Here is an 18,938-nt window from a genome sequence, read left to right on the forward strand (position 1 = left end):
CGGGTCGTTCGTCAGTTGTTTGGAGCATGAGCTGGTTAAAAAAGAGATGTAGTAGATAACGTTTCTGCTGTAGTTTGTTAGAGTATAGATACTATTGAGTGGTCGTAATTGATCGGGGGTATCCTTTGTTTAAAAGGGGCAGGGTGGTTTTGACAAGAGGGCAGCGTTTAGGACCACCGCGCATCATTCCGCGCAGTATGATACCAGGTGCCCGCCCGCACCGCACGTGGCCATCCAGCCGCTGTGTGACGCGATCCTATGGTTTTCACATCAATTTGTTCAACATAAACGGATTTTTATCACCTGTGGAGCTTTGCGTGTTATAAAACTTCCACGATTTATTATCCAAAGTAAGTCTATTGCTTTGTTGATGTCGTCCTTTGTTTTAGATCTAGATTTTGTAACAGTAGATGAACATACGTTTTGCATTTTTTAATTTTACAAGACTTTGAACCTGTAGTTACTAAATAGTTAACAGATGAATAGCATACAATTTACTGTTTTTTTATATATATCAAACCATACAGTAAATAGTATACTTCGTATAAAAAAATGTGAAAGGTATAAAAATACTTACGACACGTGCCCAAAGGTTATAAAAAGATAATCTACATAGACATACCTTACAAATTTAGACCTTTCACATGATTTCGATTCAATTATTCTGCGTTTATTCTTTCTTTAATTAGTAGGATGTCATTAAAGTTATTTTTACATCAATAATTTTGTATCAATAAAGTCTAAAATATGTGCGTCGTTTTACTGTATAACAAAGACCTCGGTGGTAAACACGCTCATTCCATTGAACTGTCTTTCGTCAATGCCTTATTATCTGATTGTAAAGACTTAATGGCATCTGTGTAACTATGCAGTTTAGTTGACGTCTTCTTAAAATTCATATAAAAGCCAAATGTTTTCAAAAGTCTCATATTCACTATTGAATACAAAGAACAAGCTCTCAATGTAAAGAGAAAACGCTCCGTGGCTAGTAAATCACGACATGATTTCAAAAATAGTCATTTAGTAGCAGTAGATCTCTTTGTGAAATAGTTCGTCCAGGGAAGTACTGCTATCTTACCAATTTCTGCCGCCTAGCAGTAAAGTAAACATTACTATACTCCAGTTTTGAAGGGTTAAGGGTGCTGGTGAAATTACAGGCACATAGGATTTGTCAACTTATGTCTCAAAGTGCACTGGCAGTGCCCCTCAGATCTTTGCGATGTAAAAGTGAGTGGCATTGTAACTGCTATGTACAGATGAGTCGCTTACCACCAGCAAAAACTGAGCGTTTTTTAAATTAATACAACATATATTAATATATTGTCTTATTTCTTTATTCAAAAGGGGTAGGAAAATTGATCCTAGTAACTATGGCCTACAGTTTTTTTTTGCCCATTTCAATTCTACCAGCTTTAAGTAAAATATTCGAAAAGGTTATGTTGACTCAAACACTGTCGTATTTCGGTAGGAATCATATTTTTCATAGCGAACAATATGGGTTTGCTAGTGGTAGATCGAGTAGCGATCATTACTAAAAACATATCTTTGATGTTTGGGAGAGGTCCCAGAATGCTATTGGGGTTTTCTGTGACCTCTCGAAGGCATTTGATTGCGTGGATCGTATTACTCTTATTAGGAAGCTGGAATATTACGGAGTAAGTGGCAAGGCGTTGGAACTTGTCTCGTCATATCTTAACGGTAGAATTCAGAAAGTAGACATAAATGGAGTGAATTCTTTGGGTTCTCCGGTAAAAATAGGTGTTCCGCAGGGCTTAATACTTGGACCTTTCTTATTTCTCATTTATATTAATGATTTACCATTCTTTGTAAAGGACCTTTGCGAAATAGTATTGTTCGCTGACGATACATCCTTGATTTTTAAAACAGACAGACTTGACGTTAACCTTGACAATATTAATGATACTCTTTCAAAAGTAGTTTATTGGTTTAATATTAACAATTTGTTGCTCAATGCCAAGAAGGCAAAGTGTGTTAAATTTGAATTACTTCATGTAAAATCGACTAGCCCAATCATAGAAATAAATAGAGAAAAGTTAGACTTTGTTGATAAAGCTCTCTTTTTGGAAATGACCTTAGATAGTAAACTCCAATGGTTTCCAAATATATATCTACTATATAATACCTTCCTTGGCCAGCAGTTTAAGCTCTGCTGCATACGCAGTCCGTAGAATACGTGAACTTACCGATGTTGCTACTGCTAGACTAGTTTACTTTAGTTACTTTGATAGTATGAAGTCCTACGAGATTCTCATGTGGGGTATAGCGGCAGATATACAAACCATATTTTGTGTTGCAAAAACGAGCGATTCGTTCTGTGTACCGGAGACTAAGGAGACTGTGGCATCACAGTACATTTACTCAAATATTTTGTATGCCAGTAAAAATATGTAGGTACATAATTTCGTTAAGAAAGAAGATATCCATAATATTAACCTTAGAACTAAGTCCAAAGTCATGGTATCACGTTTTCGTTTAACTAAGGTAAACGAATCTTTTATGGGAAGCTGTATACGATTTTACAATAAGATTCCGGAGCATATATTAAGTTTACCATTTCGTAAGTTTAAAACTTACATTAAAAGTGTTTTAATTGAAAAGTCATTATCAAAATAGCTTAAAAAATGACGTTTTCAAGTGTAAACATTTTACTTATGAAATAAATGATTATTTGATTTTGACTGTCTCGGTAAACAGGCAAGACTCAAGAAAGCTATCACACTTCGTTCTATAAAAATGTAAAGAGAGCAATGGAAATAATAGCCTCTTAACCTTTAGTTCGGTAAGCACCAGTTATGCACTAGAGAACTCCAGAATGATTTTGTTCTAGTTGGCCACGGTTTGACATACGGGCACTTCCCTATTTTGTAATGCATTGACCTCAAAATTCAGGACTACAAGAGGAAATGATGATTATGACTAGAAATGTCTTAGTTGTCAGATACCATTAAAAAAGTGCACCTGTCAATTTAATTTGCTAGAGAATCAAATAAGTCCATTTTATCACTGTATTTCAAAAGATCTCTAAATTGATAAAGAAGAATAGACTCTAAAGCGCACTGATAAAAGAAGGCTTTTACTTGTGGTTCTTAGAAGACAGTCTCCAGACTGTAAACGTGTTAAGTCCTTATGGCTTTTATGGAGGGGTGCATAAGTGTGAATGTCATCCTATATTGTTATTCATGCCTTTCATTATGCAAAACAAAAGGCCGAATTATGCAGATTATAACAATAATGACTGCTTAGAAATTTAATCCGAGTATAGTCCACTAGAGTGACAAAGATAGCTTGTGAGATTTCCCGTAAGACTGAAAGTATACGAAACAAAATACAAGAAATAAACACATAGCAAATTATTGCCCTATTTGTTGACATGACTCTTAGAATTTATGTGTTTTAGTTTACGTTCTGCGAGTATTTCATTTTGTCCAATTATTGTTTTAGTTTAGTAACATTTGCAACAAATTGGTATATTTGAATTCATGCATTTAGCAAGAAAGAGTTATTTTGATATAAAATTATTGATTTTTTTATTCCAAAGTTTATTTGTTTAGAGCAAAATTGCGAAATCTTGAAAACACGAAGAATGGATGGCTTTCTTTTTAATTTGAATCTTGTTTAAATTTATTTTACGAGAAAATATTACTTGTAAGGACTCCTTCAAATTAAACGCTTGTAAAAGCGCTGCAGTGGCAATATTTAGAAGCTCAGCTGCAGCACCACATTTGCAGACTAGATATTTATAAGCAGTAGAGCTCCTTGTGAAAGAGTTCGTCCAGAGACCTTAGGGAATCTTACCTATTCCTGCCGCCAAGCAGTAATGTAAACATTACTGCGCTCCGGTTTTGTATGACTTGTCAACTTATGTCTCAAAATTACTAGTGGCGCGGCTGCAGTGCTTCTATAAGCGTCTAATTTTAAAGCACCCTAAAACACATTGTATACCAACACGTTGCGAAAAAGAGGTGTATGTCAACGACCAATAGCATTTTCGTTATACTGGCATCTCGACGCCGCTATGATGTAACAACGAAATACTATTGGCTCATGAAACCCAGCCCGACTATACTCGACGTTGGTGGATAATGGGCGTTAATAGTGATTATTAATCAGCTTCGTCCAAAATTGGCTTTTCTGCCAATGGAGTTTCATATCTCTACACTCTAAAATGAATTAAATTAATTAGCTATGTGGAATAAAATTCATTTTTAAATGCTGTAATGATAGAAATGCTGTGTGCGGGTATCAGATTCGTTAAAAATAAACATATGTGCCTATAAATATGCTCTAAAACCGCCTCCCGAACAAGGCTATTCAGAAGAACGTAAACCTCATATGCAGATAATGACGAATCGGATCGATTGGATCGTTATCGAGATTTGACCGTTTTCATAATCAAATGCTGTTTTATGTTCGCGATACCAAAAAACCCTTTAAAAGTTTGCAGTCAACTTCTTATCAGCTCATATTACAATGGAACAGTATAGAATCAAAAAAAAACCCGACCTCAAAAGTTCGGAATCTATTTGCCAAATTTATTGACGTCGGTTACTGCACGCAAAACCGGATTCATCCCCTAGTTTGCCACCCTTAAAGGTAAAAAAGGTAAGGTAAAATTTTCTTCAAATTTGGACCAAATTTTGGACCAAATGGGACCACTACCACTACTCTCTTTCCAACAAAACAATAATCATCAAAATCGGTTCATAAAGTGGCGGAGTTATCGCATAACATACATACAAAAAATGCATTTGAATTGAGAACCTCCTCCTTTTTGAAGTCGGTTAAAAAGGAATAAGTATAGTTCAATTTCAGTTATATTTCTCGAAAATCGATATCGATCAATTCATTTTGTAATCAATACGGAGAAAATACCGCGAAAAGGCACAGTGAGCCTAGCCCATAATTGATATTATGGGCTATTGGGCATATTGAAGACATTCGTATGTCTATTCTCTAACGTCCAGTAATAAATAATAATAATAATAATAATAATCAGACAACTAAAGTCATGAGATTAGAAACATATTTTTAATTATATCGTATATTTTGTGTAGAATATACGTATGCGTATCGATGGCTTACTATAAAAGTGGCCTGTCTCAAAAGCATTTATTTTGTCAGGAAAGTGGTTTGAAAAAACTGAGACGCAGACACGCAATTTTGACTTATCGTAGGCCATCTCAAGGTTGCCATAAAAAGGAAAGATTATTTTAACCAATGAAAAGTTCGGTGTTCCAGTCACTATAAAATTTAGCATTTTCTGAACATATCTCAGGAATACGTCAATAAACGAAAACAAAAATTTAATAAAAATTTATAATGCAAATAGAATTTTCCTGGAAAGCAGCGCTATAATATGCAATGATAACTAAAATTTAATCAATATAATTATAATGAAAAATATGACATACGTGTATAATATGTAACGTTTGCAGCGCAAATGTCATGTATTTCTATTTAATAACTCCCATTTCTAGAATATCTAGTTTCTCCTAAATGAAAGTATACTTAGGTTTTGTGTAATAAAGACACACGCTTCATTAACGTAGAGGAATTAATATAAATATATAACTGAAATACCAACCGTATAGTGGTAACACTGACCGTTAAATTATTCCTGTATCCCTGCACTGGAGTGGGGCGAGCCTATAAATGAATAGATCAGTTGCGAAACATTTTTTATGAATGTTTCCCTTCAAAAAGTAAATAAACAACTTTTTACTCTACCGAATACGTACCATCTGTTTTATCTTTTGTAAGATTATGCGTTTACCAACTCGTAGCGGTTATAGGAAGTACTATTTTTTTATTAGTTCCTCTCGTTCTCATTTACCCAAACATAACCACATCAAACTAAAACTCCCTTTAAAGTCCACTCTCTATCAGCTAACATATTAGTGAAAAATGCGGCCTGTCTTGTAACTTTAACACGTTCCCAACATGACGTTTGTTTTCATCAAACGGAATTTACATGAGGAAATAAACAAACAAAATTTTTTTTAAGTATTTATTTCAAAAAAAAAAAACATATAAACACAAGAACACGCTATGACTCCCCGCTGGTCAAAACTTTTGGTTTACGATTACGGTTAAGTACCACCGGTGGCCATGTTATAATCTGTCCCGTCGGAAAAAACGTTATAGTCACTTTGATCTCGGTCTGAACGTGTTAAGTTGTATAACAACAACAACAGTTGTTTAGTAACGTTACTAGTTTTGAGTTGCATAACAGCTTCCGAGTACGTCTTCAATTTGTTAAGGTTTTCTACCTGTGGCAATAGTCAAACGAAATACCACATTGGACTTTATACTAGTTCATTTTGGAGCCTGTAAACCATTGCGCTTTTAATAGGCCATTTTGCCAATAAAAGCTGCACAAGGGCTTGTCTTGTAACTGCGAATAATTAACCTAACTAAAAGTAAACTGCATAAAGTAGTCGTAAAAAAGGTACAATAACCACTATCGTGCTTTGTAGAAGTTCTATATTAGAAGTAAATCAATTGCGTAAACCTGTAAAACACAGCATTATGCTTGTGCTCGCTAAGAGGGTAATTGCAACCGTTATGAAAATTTTAACAGTATTGGAAAAATAAATTCAGTCAGAGTTTTAGAATATTTAATAATTAAATAAATAATTAAATATTTATATTTAAAATTACCGCTTCAACATCTTTAAGGGAAGTTTTTGGTTGAGCGTGTAGTGCGTTTACTAGCACAGTGTTTATTTATTATATTTATTTGGTGCTTTTGCGACGTATTTCATTTAAACGGTTAACAGTATAGTAAAATGAACGATTAAAAGAACTCTTGATTATTTTGTATCCTACAAGTGCAGTTTTGCAAAGAATGATCTTTTCATTTAGAACATGTTTGTTGATTCTGTCTAAAAAGTGGCGAAATAAGACCGTAAATAGAGCAATAATGAGTTGTTGCAGCTCTTGAAGTACCTTTGTGCGACTGTCGTGCTGTTGAAATAGAACTGGCAGCAATATAAGATTGTACTTAAATGTCGCTACTTTTCGCCTGCAAAACCCGCGTTTACGTCCTCCAGGACGTAAGCTCCAGCTTAGAACTAATAATCTGACTCAAAGACTAGATCAAAGCCTTTATACACGTAATTAGTATTTCTTGTGCCAAAAAAAGATATCGGTCACGATTGACAAGCAAATCACCAGTGATTACAAAAACTATCACACAAACACACACTTGAAACATGAATTAAGGTATTTTACCGAGCAATTTTCCCTGATGTGATTTTTGTTAGCTTTTTCTGTGTTATCATCGTATACAAACCTTACTGAATAGGAGTATTTATTACATCCGCTTAAACACATTTATAGCATTGAAAGTTACTAGACGGTATGATTCGCAAAAAAATCCTACGACAAAATTTCTCTTTTAGTCAAGTGATTATATTCCAGAAAAATCCATGTAAAGTTTATAAAACCCGTTACGAAGGTTGTTTTCAAGTTTCAAAGTTTCAAGCTTGTAGGTATAAAGCATGAACTTTTAACTCAATTTTAAAACAAAACAATAAGTAACGAAACTTGTGAACAACATACAAGCATGCAATGTTGTACAAAACAACTCTATCAATTGTTTTTAGATTGGCACGCAATTCGAACATTACAATGAAATGCGAAATCTAACTTCTGGTTTTTTAATTGAAAACATTTGATGAGATTCACATGATGTTTTAAGCTTAAGTTGCAGTTGTATTTATTATTAATTTAAGTTGATTACTATACTTAATTACACGTACCTTATTTTATTTCTATCAAAACTACAAGCTACGCCCTTTTTATTGGGACAAAATGAGGGATGTCTTTTGTTTTAATAAATACGTTTTACATGACAAAATAAATTTGCTACATCACCCTTTGTGTAACCCTTTTCGGTGATTAAATAACGCGTGGTACAGTGAAGCTTGTAAATATGTAAGTGTCGTCAATAACCACCTTTATGGCACTAAAGCGGTATTTTTTCCTAATAGCGTGAATGAAACCATAAACGTAGTCAAATAATTGTTTTGTTCCGTTTACTTCGTTATAAACAAGTGATACGGTATTTAAATGTTAATACTGGTAGTGTGTATGGTTTCTACATTGATTTAACCAGATAAATACATACATATTACGCACTGTGTAACTCGCTGGCAATTTCTTTGCTGACACTAAGTCGTATAAAACAGATATTTAGTAAGGACGCAATACTAAACCGTGTTTCCAAGTGTGAAAAATTATGACTTTTGGTGCCCGAATACAAAAATAATAATCTAGTCAAAACAAAATAAGGGCCAGCATGTTTTTTTAGTGAAGTCATGAATCTATGCGGTTTAAGGGTTGAATAAAGATTAGATTAGATTGATTGATTATTTTTTTAATTAAACAGAAAAAAAAATTTTGAAAATCATAAAAACATTATTTAAACATGATTTTTCTTAAAAATAATTGTTTTTCCAAAAAAAAGACACTAAGAGAAAAAATTGATTTAAAAAAAAACAAAAGATGGTGGCTGATTTTAGACTTTTTTCAATATCTGGTGTGCCCTCCTCGTTTGCCTATGCACTCTTGAAGCCTGGTAGGTACACTCTCTAGAAGATGTACCACTGTTTCTTGAGGAATTTGTTCCCAGCTTGATTTCAGCACGTTGATTAGCTGTCTTTCATTGTGCACGGGTTGGTCAGTACTTCGAACACTGCGTTTCAGCAAATCCCATATGTGCTCGATGGGATTTAAATCCGGACTGTTCGCAGGCCAGGGTAACACCGGTATACCAGCCTCCTCTAGGGCCTCTCTAGTGGCTCTAGCTGTATGAGCGCGAGCATTATCGTGCATCAGACGGAATCCTGCACTGATTGTCTGTGCATATGGGATCACATGGGGTCTTATGACTTCCTCGATATAGCGTTGAGCTGTAATTGTGCCTCCATTAAGAATTACCAGCTCGGTTCTGCCCGAAATAGAGATTCCTCCCCACACCATAACACTAGGTCCCCCAAATCTGTCACTTTCATGGATGCATGCATCTGAAAATCGCTCGCCTTCACGCCTCCAGACCCTAATGCGACGGTCATCACTAAAAAATTTCACTTTGCACTCATCAGTGAACAACACTTTGCTCCAATCCTGCATATCCCAGGAAAGATGCTGCCTTGCGAACAACAATCGGTTTGCACGATGAGTACTTGTTAGTGGAATTCGCACTACGCGTCTTCTGGAGAACTGCTGGTCTTCATGTAACCGATTCCTAATGGTTTGATCACTAACATGGGTACCCGTCGCCTGGCGCAAACGGTTTTGTAAGGCGCGAGCTGTGATGAACCGCTCTCTGCGCGCGGTCAAGCTCACGTAGCGGTCCTCTTGTGCGGTAGTTGCCCGAACTCTGCCTGTTCCTCGTCTTCTGGTTAATCTCCCAGTCTCTTGAAATCGATTCCAAGCATTTTGAACCGCTCGCCGGGAAAACCCCAGCTGCAACGCCACAGAACGCTGCGAATGGCCTTCTTGCAGTAATGTTATGGCCCTGGTTACTGTTGGTAAGTCCATGTGGCGTCGAATTCTCGGCATTATGTTCCAAAAATGTTAATTCAGCCACAAGTTGCACAAGTTTAACTGTTCTTGACAGAATCTTTACATCGAATGAGTTTAAAATTTGTTTTAAAATCGGGTAAAATCAAGTGGTTACAATAAATTATCAAAATGTACCCACCATAAAAAAAATATGCTGTTGGGGTTCTCAAGAAATGTTTGTAAACACTTAGGTAACACCACAAAAAAGTCTCACCTACTTGAGAATGCATAAAAAATAAATTATCGCTGTCGACATCGAAATAAACAAGTGGCCCTTATTTTGTTTTGACTAGTATATATTTATTCACTATCACAAAAGGAAGGTTATATTCCAGATTGGTTATTGTTTGAATTAAGCTAGAAGTTAACTACCTTCAGCGAGAGACTGGAATCCATACTAGGTAACTAGATCTCTGTGTTACAGATCTCCAGGCTCCAACTACAATTCGGCTTTTTGCAATTAAAAGTAAATACTCTATTATAGGAAACAATGTAGTGACGAGTCGAGTGTGTGTTTGTTTGTGTGTATGTGGGTGTGTGTTTGTGCTCGCAAATATCTGATTATGTATTGAAAATAAATATTATACTCGCATATTTATTTTTAGTTTGTAATTCGCGTGGTCTCTCAAAAGTGCTATGCCCTATTTAGGAACTCTTATTAGATTTTCGCAAGCGTCGTTGTCCAAGGTTGGAAGCCATTTGAGTATAGCAAGTTTGCAATCGTGTGTGCGTAAATGGTATACTAAAATTTTTGAATTGATGTAGCTGTACAAGTAACCTCCCAGGAAACAGAATTATTTCTGTGTAAAACTGAATTTAGCCTGAAATTTTTGCTAAATGTCATTTAAAAGAAGAAAAATTATGACTTTTGGTGCCCGAATACAAAAAAATCAAATTAATGTAAAAAGGAAAAGTCTTCAATGGAACATACAAGCTTTAACGTTAAACATCAACACAAAATGTGCCATCCACGACCTTTTAAATAAAATGGCACAGCGTCAAGTGCACGTTACGCTTCATATTTAAGATTTAAATTCAACCCTATGCCTTTTACGATAACAACGGTCCAAAGTCCAAACTGTCAAGCTTGATTGTACGTACTCTTGCCTGTACGTGCGAATAGCCAATTTAAAATGTGCACTATTTAAAAATGGTGTTTTGTCAACCCTTGTCCAATGAACCACTCAACATTGTGCAGCACTATAATTAATTATTCACACTTTGTGTTTACTACGACTACTGTTCATAATAAATATCGTATACTCCGAATTGTTATACGACAGCACCGTTGTAGTTTAATTATGTACAACTATTTTATTGGAGCTCTTTGTTACCTGAAATGTTTGTGGTTATTATTATAACGTAAGTGCAAGTGCATTTTAAAATTGTTATAATTTTGTTCTTTATTATTTTTTGATGGAACAATATTGTATTGAATAGCATATGCACACGGTGCATTTTTATTTAATCGAGTTTTGTTGAAATTCAATGTTATTATTACAAAAATTTTATTGCTTTCTGATCTAGACGATTCGATTTATCTTGCTATTGTCGATTCACTTGCAAATCGCATTGAAATAAATCGATACAAAAAATCGTTGTATCGTATGCACTTGAATCGATTTTCATAAACTCGAATCTTAATTAGTAGTGAGAATTCACAGGATTGCAAGGTAGATATTGTGTGGAGTTGCCTTTTTTTACATCGAAAGTTGTAGTAAGTATGAATTTGCCATTGCATTATCATGCTGGTCTACCACGCCGATGTCCCGGGTTCGATTCTCGGCCCGAGAGAAATATTTGTATGGCCTACATTTATTTATCTCGCGAGTTTGGGTGTAATTTGCGGTTGTCTATCTGTGTGTCCATGGCATTCGCGATACAGGGTTTCCGTACTCTTAGTATGTGCGTTATTATTATTATCATTATACCAAATTCCGTATTCGCCATTTCCGCCCACGATTTTGGGCCGATATGGGTTAAAACACGACAGAAATAGGTTAAGCTTTCACAAGGAGCTCTACTGTTACTTAAATTTCTCTAGTTAACTTCCAAAACACCTCAGAATGTCATGTAGGATGTTAGTTGTATAAATCCGCCGTTACTACTATTCTAAAACGCGGCAAAGTGACAAAATATTTTTTTGAGATATCATAAAAAACCATAACCCAGTTTTATAACATTGAAAGTGTTTCATGGTATTTCAGCTATGCTTCGTTAGGATAAGTTCAGATAAGTCAAACACGTTAACTAATTTTAACTGTTTTTAAAAGATAATTTTGTGCTCTATTTTTTGCTATTTAAAACGGTTATTTGACCATTTGTCCCTTGGTTGCGATTTAGTTAGTGGACGGCAGAATTAAAGATTCAACGCACACAAATGTTATAGTGACGCACACACACACTCAACGACATAATCAAACACGATTTAAAATTAACAGGATAATTTTAATCCATACGACTATGTAACAAACCTCGCATGACACAAAGGTGAATTACGATGTTAATACAGCTAATTCGATATAATAGGTTCATCGTGTTATCTGTCCGGCGAACAACAAATCTCCTTTATCCTTTGACATATGGGGGTTTGGAAGAGCCCTTGATTACACCAATTACTTCAATCGTTTTAGGGCGCTCTTGTGTCTTAAGATTTACGTCAAGATGTGTAGGCACTTTCATCATTCTGCTAAGTTATAAATACTTACTTTAGACATAGTTTTTGTTGCCACTGTTTTTCATAGAACTAACCATTTCCTACAGTAAAATCGAATTTTGCGTCATGGTTCCTTGTACAGACGCGGCAATATATCGAGCTAGCAAGCAATTGACGGATCTTATTCCGTTGTTCTGGAGGCAACATTCAAACAAAATTGAATATCTTGATGTAGGTACTGTTGACTCTGAATAGTCGAGTCCGAAAAACCTTAGTTCCACTCATTAAAAACCCAAACAGACAGAAAACTGCAGTACTAATTGATATGCTTTAATTTATTCTAATTTCCATTATTAATTAATAATAAATTTAACTTAATAAAAATTCATATTGTTAAAATAAAATCATTTGTAAAACATAACGTAGCGTAAATTGGAATGTTTCTTTGTAAAATTAAAAATAAGGTACTTAATTAATAACTTTTGTAACTATATTAAAAAAATAGGGGAAATAATAGGTTTGCATTAATATTAGACATAACTGGTTGATGACTTTACTACCTCAGTCAACGGTTACCATGGGATCTGTAAAGGGCCCTAAACGTTTGAAAAAACAAATATACGCGATTTAAATCCAGAAAAATTGTTTCATTTCCTTTGTGTAACAATCGCGAAAACCTAAGAACTGCATATCTTAGTTCCAACTTAAATATGAGCATAAACAATATCGATTAGTGGAATTTTGTTTTCCTATCTTATCTCTTCATTGTCGACATTATTTCCTCTCTTTCACATCGATGTTTAACAAATCAGACATTCCGTACGTCTAATGCAATGTAACCGTAGAAGGGAAGGTTTCGCAAAATTACATTTAATGAAAACGGACAGTTAATTAATTAATTTAAAATATTAACGAGCAGATTCTGTATGTCAGTGACGTGCAACTGTTTGTAGTACTCGGTGGACTGGTTGGCTACGTATTTATATAACGGTTTTAGGCCGGTGAATTTCTCGATTTTATAATCGTTCGGTTATCGGTTGAATTGTATCGCTTTAATCGGTTAAACTTTTGTACTCCTTTGGAACGTACATCTGTCTTAATTCTAAAGAAACTTGTTATTTATTTACTTACTTTCTATTTTACAAAATGTGTAACCCGCGAAAATCAATATTTAAAAACCAACATTTAGTTCATATACCAAACAATACAGTTAATCATTTGCCAAAATCTTAGCCCTGATGAGATTAACGGTTTCTGAGATTATGGCAGCCTGCATTGCGGATGTGTAATCGGGTCAACCTAACTCCCACCGAATCATGTTCAGTTGATGCATGCACATCTTGTGTACTGTCTTACATCAACTTTCAAAGTAATTTGTATCTTTGTCGCAAACGTATAAAACAAAAATAACGTAATAACGTGCCAGACAACCACCCCAATAGTCTGGTGTCTAAGTAGGGAATTCCCTGTACTATGAGTACCAGTACCAGAGCAACGGAATTCATGCTGGGGCATTTCCCAAGACTCCCAAATTAGAACCAATTTAAAAAAGTTAATTTCCCAAGTTGGTCTTACCAAGAATTAAACCCGGGATCTTATACTACGCCCATAGCATAAAACATTGGGCCACGAAAGTCATCAAAATTACGTTGTCTTAATTACACGGTACAATGCGTCACCGAGAAGCCATTTTGAACTCCAGATTCTATACAAAATGGCTGCCGGATATCATAAAACGTATATAATATAAGTATTGACCATAAAAAAACTGGTTAAGAATTCTTTCTAGAATACAGGATAAGAAAAATACACCCTCCCCTTGAGGAAGAATTACTTCAAACACATATGTAGTCACTAGTATCCTTTGAGAATCGATTAATTCAGAACAGCTAGTCACTCCAGAATGCATTTTTTAGGATAATTTGTAATTTTTATAAAACAATGTGTGTTTTGGACACAAAATTACTGCCTCACCTCCGGCCATCCACCAATCCTTATTTAATACAAATTTTAGAAAAGAGTTCAATGCATCACATATCACGTAACAAATGCAGCAAATGCATTTATTCGCGGCAAGAGCATTCCGAAACTTGAACCGTAAACAAAGTGCAAAGCTAATTTATGTTGATAGATATCGCTGTTAAGTGATATTAAGGGCCGGTTAACTTAACCCGATCGTCGATAGATTAACATAGTTACATTGAACTTGTTTCACTTTGCCAGTCTTTAATTAAGAAGCTTTCTAAATTGGCTACTGAACAGTAAGGAACTTGTGTATTTTGACTTTTAAAAATATTTGAACTACTATTTACTATTAAGCTCTTAAATTGTAAAAGTTTAGTTTATTCACAAGTTTAGTTAAAATATAAATGTAGAAAGTAATTAGGTATACCTAATAAGTTACACCATATTGTTAGTAACAATACGGTAGCTATTCATTAAAATACATTACTGTGCATGAATATAATAGTCATGCGGTACTATGTTAATTAAAACTTCAATAACATTACATTGTTATACATTGAATGCATTGCACGCAAAAATGAACAAACAAAATAACAAACATCAATCGAAACCAATTCAAAGGATTTTATAGTGAACAAGGAATGTTAACGCAAAACAATTATTGACGTAAACAAGGGATTAATATGTTAATTCATAATTTACAAATTTGTTAACGTAATGAAGCCCTAACATAAGCATTATTAAAATCCACTTACAATTGTAATGTATGTATGTATTTTTTATCAAAGCACTCAGCTTTTCCGCGAATGGTTTAAATTCTAATATTTCACCTTTCCCATAACTTCTGTAAGCATATGTATTACTATTTTATTCACTTATATTAAATACTGCTGACACAAATTGTTCAGCGCTTTAGCGAAAAAAATAAGTTATTTCAAGCGACTAACTATCTCATACGAAATACATCTCAGTTCCTACTAATTAGCTGCCAAAAGCTTGACAGATAATGTGGGAACAGGGGCGTGAACAGCAACACCGAGCAGGAAATACGCCACCAGGATGTTTGACCTTTTCTGTTAGCCTCCTGAAATATCCTTCTATGTGCAAAACAGGGACAGATAGGAGTCTATTGAAATGTGGTGCTGGAGGCGAATTGAAAAAGTAAAATAGATTGAGAGGATATCAAATGAAGAAGTTTTAGAAAGGATTAGAGAGAGAGGTTACACATGGCGATTTTTAGCAGCGATGCAAATGCATTCGTAAAACACGCGATTGCATCGCTACACTTGGGATTTATATTGCATTATATTGTATCGATGCAGTTGTGAGCTTGCATCGCGTTTACATCGATGCTTAAAATTGCGCGCATGTGTAAAGGTAAACGATTAGCGACTGCATTGCTACTGCATCGCGATTGAATCGCTGGTAAAAGTTATCGTGTGTAATCGTTCATAAGGAAGAAAGAAATCTTCTAAATACAATAGAGAACAGAGGGGGAGAAATGTTTGAACGACGAATTTATGAGAATTATAATTTAGGGGGAGATAGAAGTAACGATAAGGAAAGATAACCAAGAACAGTTGGACAACTTATTATGCCCCTTGCATAACTTATTATGTTTAATTTTTCACGACCTCGGTGACCCAACGCTTTACACAGTGGGCGGTGGATGAGGAAGTCTCCCATATGATTCCTGATCCGGTGAGATTAATTTGAGAAATCAACTTTTCTAAATTGGTTCTAGTTTGAATGTTATGTGTCATGCCTCGGAGTTAATTTTGTTGCATAGGTAGGTACTTATAATACAGGGATTACGTAGTTTGAGACCACGTGTGGTTGGCTGGTAGGAATAGTACTAACAGCTTAAACAATGACGCACCTAGGAACGTGATTGTTTTATATTTTATTACCAAACCATCGATGAAATGATTTTAAACAACATAATTTCATCAACATAATTTTGACTTCACAGCGCAATCTATCTAAATTATACGAAATAATGAAGAAATACACGCAAAAAAACTCACCGTAATTATTATAAATTGCCCTGCCAAAAAAATCAAGCTTGAAAAGACAACGTATGCGTTAATGGTCTTTATGTTATTACTGTAATTAGTTTATTTAAGTTTTCCGTTTGTTATTTAGTTAAATAGAGTTGAATTATTTGTTATTTGGCTAAAGCCAACCTAAAAGTTCCAGGACCGAAAATGAGCATTACATATCGACACTGGAAAGATAAAACGTCTAACGTGAATTTGGAAAATACTACAAGGGAGCCATTTAAAGTATTAAAAAAAATATATATATACAACCCTTATTTTATTTGATATATGGAAAACTACGTTTACGGAAAGTTACGTTTGTGAAAAAGCATTCTTTTGAAGTAGAAAGGATTTGAAAATTTACGGTTTCTTCACTTCTTTATTCTATATTGAGTATAGGTACTATTCATGTCGAGTTCTTAGGTTTACGCGATTGTTACACATAGGAATTTAATTATTAACTATTGTAACTGTAGTGAAAAAATAGGGTGGTTTGCATTAATATTAGACATAACTGTTGAAGACTGTACCACTTCAGTCAATAGTGACCACGTGAAACGTCGGTTTGTTTGAAAAAACAAGTATACGCGATTTAAGACCGGAAAAATAGTTGAATTCCTATAGGTACTATTGTTAAATCAACTAAAAGAAAATGGCATAAAATGTTTTCTATGCATATAAATGTTGTACTAAACGCCCAAAACCCCTCTTTTATTGTGAATAAAAGTAAAAATATAAGCAGCAAGAAGAGACTCAGAACACTTAAAACTTTAATAAGATTCTTTCTCGAATCGCATCGAATTAAGCTATTCATCGAGTAGTAGGTACTGGTCCCAACCCTAATGTGTAGTACCGTGTGTTGAGTGTGGCAGAAAAAGCATGAAAATAGGGTAGAAATGAGAGCTTTACGCAATATGTGCAGTGTAAATCCTGAAGACGGTGTGAAAGATGATGCAGTGACCAGGATAGAGTGGGGGATGCCTCGACGATTTGATCATGTGCAAAGAATTGACAAATTTATAGAGCGAATGTGGATGGAGGCGTGGGGGGAGGTAGACCTCGTGTACATATCTTAATCAGATTCGGAAAGTCCTGAACCAGGAATAAACACGCACGTATGAAGAGATTGAACGGAGTGGAGGAGACGTAAGAGGTTTGTCACGAGCGTAGCGGATAGAGGTCCATGGTCACTGCCTACCGCGTTGGGAGACTGTCGTAATGACATATGGTAATAAGACAAGTATGGTAGCTCCATACAGCCATAGCAGCGCGGTTTGTATGTGTGTGCGCCCGCCGCGTGCCGTATACGGACGCACAAATTCGTATAATAATGAAAGGCGCGTGCGCGCTTTTTTCAGTAACTACCTACATATATGTAGAGCTTTAACTGAGATTTAGAAAGTTAAATGTGACTTGCGTCTTTTCATTTAGTTAAGTGATTGAAATGTGTAGTTAAAACGAAATGACGTATATTACCTATACGCAATTACGCTCTTTTACCAATTTTTTTTTGTAAATGGTCCATTTAACTTATGCCCTTTTCTCGTCGTACCTAATACACCTAGGAAAAAAATTAAAAAAGGCAAATTCATCCTTTTTTGCTAATCACGGCAGTACACGTGACTCATTTTTGGAGAAAGTGTCACATGCGCCCTTTCAACTAACGCATACTAGTCTCATTATACTATGGTAATGATATACACCTATGTATCCAACTAATCAGCAATACCTACCATAAAAGTATAATACATTCCCTTTAAACCAAGTTTAAGCGAAGTTCGAGTGTAACACAGTCCTGTCCAGAAAGCGGCTGTGTTAGCCAACACTCGATAACAAGTATGTGTTAAATCTCCGAGGCTCCTCTCAAGTTGCGGCAACACTTCAAACGTATTAGTCGAGTGTATTCAATTACTAAACTCTACGTAAAAAAATTGGTATTGACAGCTTACTTGTTAAGGCATTTACGAAAGTGCATGTTTAAAGTAATATTTTGTATTGAATATTTCATTGGAGAACTACGTTACGAGTTCATGGTTTTTAATATATAAAAGTGTGATAGTCTTTGAACCATGTGGAAATATTGAGGGATGAATTAACGCACTTCTAGAATTATTAGATTTACAAATTTATCTCCAACGTTTCATACTAAACGCCGCTGTAGTTTCTATCGACGAATATATAATGAGTCGCCTGCAAAAAGCACACCAAATTTAACTATCAAACAATACAAAACATTCAAAAAGTATGAGTCGATAATACAAGAAAAGACAAATTTCCGAGCACTACATATGAAAACCATGTACTAACCGTGGTAAACGGATTGTCTTGACAATAACATCCAAAGAATTACAACCGTTTGGATTGTTTGCGTCTTATTTCCTGTGCGTCAATTGTCCAACGCGTCAGTTACGAAGAATTTCAATTGGTAATATTTTAATAAATCCGATTCAATTATACACTACTGTAGTGCGGTTAAAAAAGTGAAGGAAAAAGAGATTAGGAAGCTCTTTCCTAAATATTAATTGTTTACTTTATAATTATTATGCATTTACTGTAATGTTTTCTAATGCCTACTTTAGTCAAATACTGGTCCACTTGATAATTTAAAACGCTTCTTATATCGAGTACTTAGGTTTTTGCGATTGTTACATATAGAAATAGAAAGTAGTTTTTCGTGTCCAAAT

General features: G+C 34.9%; 1 protein-coding gene across 1 annotated transcript in view; it reads left to right on the forward strand.

Moving 5' to 3' along the window:
- Positions 1–212: 212 nt before the first annotated feature.
- LOC113238297 overlaps positions 213–18,938 on the forward strand; it is a 319,493-nt gene continuing 300,767 nt past the window's right edge. Inside the window, exon 1 of the mRNA XM_026475134.1 lies at positions 213–350. The gene's annotated coding sequence lies outside the window, so the exon portion shown is untranslated. The remainder of the gene's footprint in view (positions 351–18,938) is intronic.

Source organism: Hyposmocoma kahamanoa, unplaced genomic scaffold (genome assembly GCF_003589595.1).
Source record: "Hyposmocoma kahamanoa isolate Upper Pololo Valley unplaced genomic scaffold, ASM358959v1 95, whole genome shotgun sequence".
In the NCBI taxonomy this organism is placed as follows: domain Eukaryota; kingdom Metazoa; phylum Arthropoda; class Insecta; order Lepidoptera; family Cosmopterigidae; genus Hyposmocoma; species Hyposmocoma kahamanoa.